At 35.0% G+C, this 6,405-nt stretch overlaps 1 long non-coding RNA gene across 1 annotated transcript; it reads left to right on the top strand.

The window, feature by feature from the left end:
* The first annotated feature begins 2,089 nt into the window (after positions 1–2,089).
* LOC141629435 (uncharacterized) lies at positions 2,090–4,229 on the top strand. Its single transcript, XR_012537284.1, has 3 exons — positions 2,090–2,210; positions 2,308–2,417; positions 4,164–4,229. It is a non-coding gene; the product is annotated as an uncharacterized LOC141629435 (long non-coding RNA).
* Positions 4,230–6,405: the final 2,176 nt, after the last annotated feature.

Genomic DNA, 6,405 nt, shown 5'->3' with positions numbered 1-6,405 from the left:
AGTGAGTGATATTGATTACTACTTGAGGTATGGCATGAGAGTGAGAGTAAGCTACATTATTGGGAGGTTTTAGCACTTGTTTTGGTAACTAGAAAGGGTAAGGGTATGGATGACACCAGTTGTTAGGCTAAGGAACATAATTTCAATTTATGGTTTTAGGAATCCTGAGGTGATAAAGTGTTGTTACAATTATGACCTTGTACCTTGAGAATTTGATGGTAAGTAAGTTTAGGTTATCAATTTGAAAGAATACACCTTGGAGATGTTGATGACCAGAATGGATTGGTGATGTGATGTGGTATTAGTTGGCTCTTGAGAGTTCTTGAGTTGAGAGAGACTTAGTATTGAGAAGAATTTGCTAATCCTATAGTTTTATAGACCTTGAGGTCGCATTGAGTGCTTGGGATGATGAGACGATGTTGGAGCTGGGTGTAGTTCTGCTTTTGAGAATCCTTAATAAGTAAAAGGATAGAGAAACTTGAGATCCTATTGATTTTTCATAATTTGAGGTTGGTATGTTACTACCTTGTTTTGAAATAAGAACCTTGTGGAATATTTGAGGAACCTTCTCTTGGAGTTTAGAGCATGGTATTGGGACTCTTGATTGAAGGTTTACTTTTTGAGGAACCCATAGTTGACACTAGTGGGATACAAATACAGCTTTGTTGGAAGTCTTGACCTTAGGCTTGTGGAAGTTGTTTCTGGATGTTTGAGGATTTGGAACGATGAGATCACAATTATAGTGAAATATCTTGTTCCAGGGAATATGATAGGGAAAGGTAACATAAGCGATTGAGGAAACCCTTGGGAGTGGTGTGGTTATGAGTTTGGTAGTTAGGAAGTTTTCGGAGCCGTTTTGAGTGATGTTGTTATTTGAGATAAGAGTGTCTGGTGTTTCCTTGGTGTCTAATCTCCATTCTTCCTTGATCAAGAGCGTTACCGCTCATATCTCTCTTCCTTACATTATCATACTCCTCTCGTAAGTTTGATGTTGGTAATCTATGAAACTCTATCTTTGACATCCTTGTAATTTTGACTTCAATTCTTACCCCATGAAATTCATTATAGCTCTTTTTGATTAGTTAAATTTGAATCATCTTAATATACTTTGTTTTATATGCTATCTAAGTTATTTTCCGTGTTGTACAACTTCTAAATTTTCAAGCCACCAGTTTCAATTCATTCATAAAAGTTTAAGTCACTTCTGCAAACCTAACCTATTTTTAAAGATTTGAAAATGAAATTTTGATTTATTTCCATAAGGTATTCTTTTTCTTACTTTTTCCGAGTTACTAAGCCATATTTAATCATAATTAGTAAAGATATTATTCTTATTATAGAATTTTAAACTAAAAGTTTGAAATGCTTTCATGATTTTCAATGGTTTTAACATTAGTGAATGTTAAATCTCGTTGTTGGAGACGTCCCAATAATGGGTTTTCTCATTTATGGGTGTAGAAATATTTTTATATCTTGATATGAATATGGGTGTTCTTGTCTGATCAACAAGAGTATCACCGTTTCATTGAAAAGATACCTATATTTTCTTATTGCTATAATTTCTCCTTCCAAGTTTCGAGGGCGAAACTTTTTAAAAGGAGGGGTGATTGTAACGCCCCGTAAATTTCGGACCGTTAATATAATCGAAAATAATTAATTAATCAAGTAAAATTTGACAATAATGTATTTAAAGTAAAAATAATTCAAAGAAATATAATTTTATTATATTTTGAAGAAAAGTATTTATTTTGATAGTTTTGAAATGTTTAAAAATAGTTTAAACCGTGTAAAATCTTTTATTTCGAAATAAGGGCGTATCGGGGGGAAAATGACAATTCGTTTGAACGTTGGGTAAACGAATTTGGAAGTGGGTCGTATGAATACTCAATTTTATTGTAATCTCGTGTTTAAAGACTTTGGACTTGACGGAATTTGCATTTGACTTACGGATTTAATTATTATCGAAACGAGTCAAAACCGACTCGAAAAATCCCGACTCAAACCCGAATCCCGTCCTTTCTTTTCCTCTTACACGGCTCCCCTTCCACTTTACTCTTTTTTTTCTGATTTTCCTTTGTTCTTCATCCTTATCTTTCCCAAAACACCATTTTCACAATTTCAAGCTCATTTTCGTCACAATTTCTTCGTTACTCGTCCGTTTTTCGCATAATTTACCTTTCCGGAATCCCCTCGCCGAGATCTACGACTTAGTATGTTCTAATTTCAGTTTTCATTAAGTTATTTTAAGACCAATTTTCGGAAATTCGGTATTTTTGTTTAATTATTGTGTTTTAATTGTTTATTTAGGTGAAGGATTGGAAGACGAGTTCGGGGACTCGTATATTGTAGAAGATAGCGGATAGTTGCTAGTTAGGGTTTGGGTTTGAGGTGCTAATTGCTCTTTTTTCTAGCTTAAGGTAACATATTTCGAGCTACTCGACGAAAGATCGTCACATGTTTTTGATTTTTTGTATGTTTGGTGATTTTTACTTGAGTAGTAGTTTTCACATGATAAATTTGTTGTATGCATGTTTAATTTGTGCCTTTTGTTAGTTTAAATTATTAAAGTTGAATTGGGGACGATTAATTAGTTTTCAGACGGTCTTTTACTAAACAAAAATGGAAAAATAAGGTGGTGTAGGGGGGACGGCAAAGGCCGTGGCAGGCGGTGCCCGAGGCAGGCCCACGGCTGCCCGGGTTGGTCCGTGCTTGTTTTGCGGTTTTCGTACAATATTGGTCATTTTAGTTTGAGTAATGTTATAACTAATATAAGTAACAAAGGGGTAGTATTTTGAATTGATTCATGTAATAAAAAGTATGTTAATGATAAAACTATGCTTATGTTAATAGTTATCACATGTTAGGATAGTTTACAAAATGAATTTGTAAATAATAGGCTCAAAATGAATTTTATAGCGATAATTGTAATGTTTTGTTGATTGTGCCGAAAACTGAGCTTTAGTCCCTTTGACTGATGCGATGTCAGTTAATTGAGTGATTGGTCAGCCACAATTTGACCCGCACTGCGCAGGTCAGGGGTTGCGGGTAAAAATTCGGTTGAATGAATTAGATAATCGGCCTTTTTCTTGTTTTAGGCCATTTATTATATCTCTATTTCATATGTGTAATTAGTTGAATTTAAATAGCTTCTTATTTAGTTAGTTGAATTTAAATAGCTTCTTATTTTGTAGTAATGGCCCTAGATTCCCCTAAAGCCTTTAATATTGTTAAAATTGCTAGAATTGGAAGTTAGTATTGAATTCTTATTGAGGAACTGTTGGATTGTATGCTGTAAATAGATATTTATATAGCCTTTCTCATGATAGAATGTTAGCATTTAGGTTGGTAAGTAGGACTTTTTGCTCTCTTAAGGTTAAGTGGGTGTCTTACTTGACTTGTGTGGTGAGTCTTGTGTGGTGTGGGCTAAAGTATTCAAGCTAGGACTAGTTGTGACTAGGTCCTAGGTGAGTATTTCGGCCTTCATCATAGATAGGTCTTTATAGTATCTGACGAGTATATGTTCACTGCTTGATAGCCTTTGTGTTCCTGACTAGTGGATTTATATCCAAGTTGGGGCATGACCTCAGGTACTAATTTTGATAGTATGGGGTCAGCTTAAGTACTAGCCAACCCTTCGGTGGTGTCCTTAGGGTACTCACTTCACTTTGTTTTAAAAAAAAGTTGTGGGTCTTGGGTGCGGTGGTGTGTATCCGCATGTCTAGGTCTGCGCAGATTTTAGGCTAGGGTTGTGTTGTCTCTTGGCCATGTTTTCTTAATAGTAACCGCTGAGCCAAGATACCGGTTCGATTACCTTCCCTACCTCGTGGTATAGACTTGAGTTACAAAGTGACTATTGACCGTACTAAGAACTTATGCCTGTCTTTGATATATTGCTCTTTCTTGTATGGTGATTTTATGAACTGTAATAGGTGAGATGTAAGCCGGTTACAGTTGATAAAGTTTGGATTACAATTTGAATTATATGATTCACATGATAGTTTAGTTTGGTCAGTTAGGGGTCATTTGTTAGAATACATGATAAGTAAATGGTTTATCAAATTGTTTACATGTTACATTAATTTTGACGATTCGTGGCTGGGAGGACTCGAAGTTACTCCCCACTGAATTGTGGCTTTCGTGTTTGTATAAAATGCGATTGACAGGTTGTTGATGCTTAGTTGGGGTCACAGACGGGCTAGTGAGCAAGGAACCTTGGACCTAGTTTTGGCTATTCTATTAGTAACCTTTTATACTTTTGGTTTGTATATTATTTGAAGGGACATATGTCTCCCTTTTCTATTTTTGGATTGTATCCTTATATTTCCGCGTCTTTAGTTATGTATGTAAATTAGTTTATCAGTTGTTGAAGGGTTTTTGACACTCTTCTTGAGTTGGAATTGGTTGTGAATGGTTTAGTTAGAAAATTTTTGAAATTGCAGGTTTTTGGACTCTTTTCTTCTTCTTCGTTCTTTTTTCTTCTTTTGGGCGAGTTTTCTTTCCTTTTTAAAATTTGATCTGTTAATCGACGTCGGTGCTTCGTTCCTTATCCGTTTTCAACTATTTTTGTTCCATAGCGCTCCTTTCGTCGTTCTCGTCATTCCGATGTAAGTAACATTCATTTTCGTCATGTATTTTTACAAACGCAATTTATACTTTCAGCTTTATTTATTATAAGACGGTTGTAGATGCTAAGATAGACGGTCTTGTATAAGATTTGTTAGTCATAAATGATTAGTTCAATCGGAAAAAGGTAACAATTATAGGTTACTCGATTATACTTGTTAAATATGTGTATTTTGAAAGCTGGTTAGTCTGTTTTATAGTTGAGACGGTGTATAATTATATATAGGGATCCTTATGGATGTTAATTAGTTTGTTGTATAGTTGAGACGGTGTATACTGATATGTGGAGATGATTGAGACGGTGTATACTGACCTCTAGGGATCATTTGGGATGCTAGTTAGTAAGTGGTATATTTAAGACGGTGTATACTGACATGCAGGGATTGTTTTGGGATGAATATTGGTTGAGACTTGGAGATGGTTGTATACATTGCTAGGACTGTTTTGGGATGGTGGAAGGCGGTAGAAATGGCATGTCTGATCAGCCATAATAGGTGTTGGTAGGGATGGTTGCTGGCTGCTTAGCAGCCGTGGGGGAGGGAGAGTTGAACGGGGTGGTGTTGGGTTGGACACGGGGTACTCATACCCCTGTTTTTTTCCCCTTTCTTCCTTTCCTTTGTTTATGGTTGGGTGGTCCATTAGGTGGAGTAGTAGCTGGTTGTTTTGGTCGTAGCCTACAGTGGCCTAGTTGTGGCCTGGCTGTAGCTTAGCAGTGGCCTGGCCGTGGCCTAGGCAGTGGCCTAGCTAAGTCACGAGTAAAATTCTTTTAATTGCTATTTTGAATTTAATTACATCATTTAACGATTTATATATATATATATATATATATATATATGCTTAGCTAATTAATTAATTTCATCATAATTCGATACGTTAATTTTAATAATCATTAATAAGTTTATTTAAAGTTAGTTCGAGTTTATTGAAGTTAGTTCGAGTTTATTTATTTAATAATTTCCGATCCTTTTACGAGTCCTTTATGAAAGTCGGCCCTTAGTGGATTCAAAACGGATTTAGGAAAAGTCATCCAATTAGCTATTTTGAGTTATTTTGCTAAATTATCAAATTTCGTTAAACTCCGCTAATTTAGTAAAAATCGTTAATAACTCCGATTCGAATCGAATTCCTATTATTTCCGTTAGTAGGGCCGAGTTTATTTTATTTTCACTCATTAAATTTATTTATTATTGATTCCGTTTTATTACTGAAACTTTTACTAAAACCGATTTTATTAACTCGAGACAGTTTTAAAAACGAGCGAAATTTCTTAACGACGAAGAAACGTACGTATAATAAATAGCAGGCTAGCAGGCTGCTGTCTCATTTCACGAACGCACTCTTTTCTTCTTCTTCGTTCTTTTTTCTTCTTTTGGGCGAGTTTTCTTTCCTTTTTAAAATTTGATATGTTAATCGACGTCGGTGCTTCGTTCCTTATCCGTTTTCAACTATTTTTGTTCCATAGCGCTCCTTTCGTCGTTCTCGTCATTCCGATGTAAGTAACATTCATTTTCGTCAAGTATTTTTACAAACGGAATTTATACTTTCAGCTTTATTTATTATAAGACGGTTGTAGATGCTAAGATAGACGGTCTTGTATAAGATTTGTTAGTCATAAATGATTAGTTCAATCGGAAAAAGGTAACAATTATAGGTTACTCGATTATACTTGTTAAATATGTGTATTTTGAAAGCTGGTTAGTCTGTTTTATAGTTGAGACGGTGTATAATTATATATAGGGATCCTTATGGATGTTAATTAGTTTGTTGTATAGTTGAGACGGT

Source organism: Silene latifolia, chromosome 2 (genome assembly GCF_048544455.1).
Source record: "Silene latifolia isolate original U9 population chromosome 2, ASM4854445v1, whole genome shotgun sequence".
Lineage (NCBI taxonomy): Eukaryota > Viridiplantae > Streptophyta > Magnoliopsida > Caryophyllales > Caryophyllaceae > Silene > Silene latifolia.
This window is presented reverse-complemented; position numbering and strand designations above follow the sequence as displayed.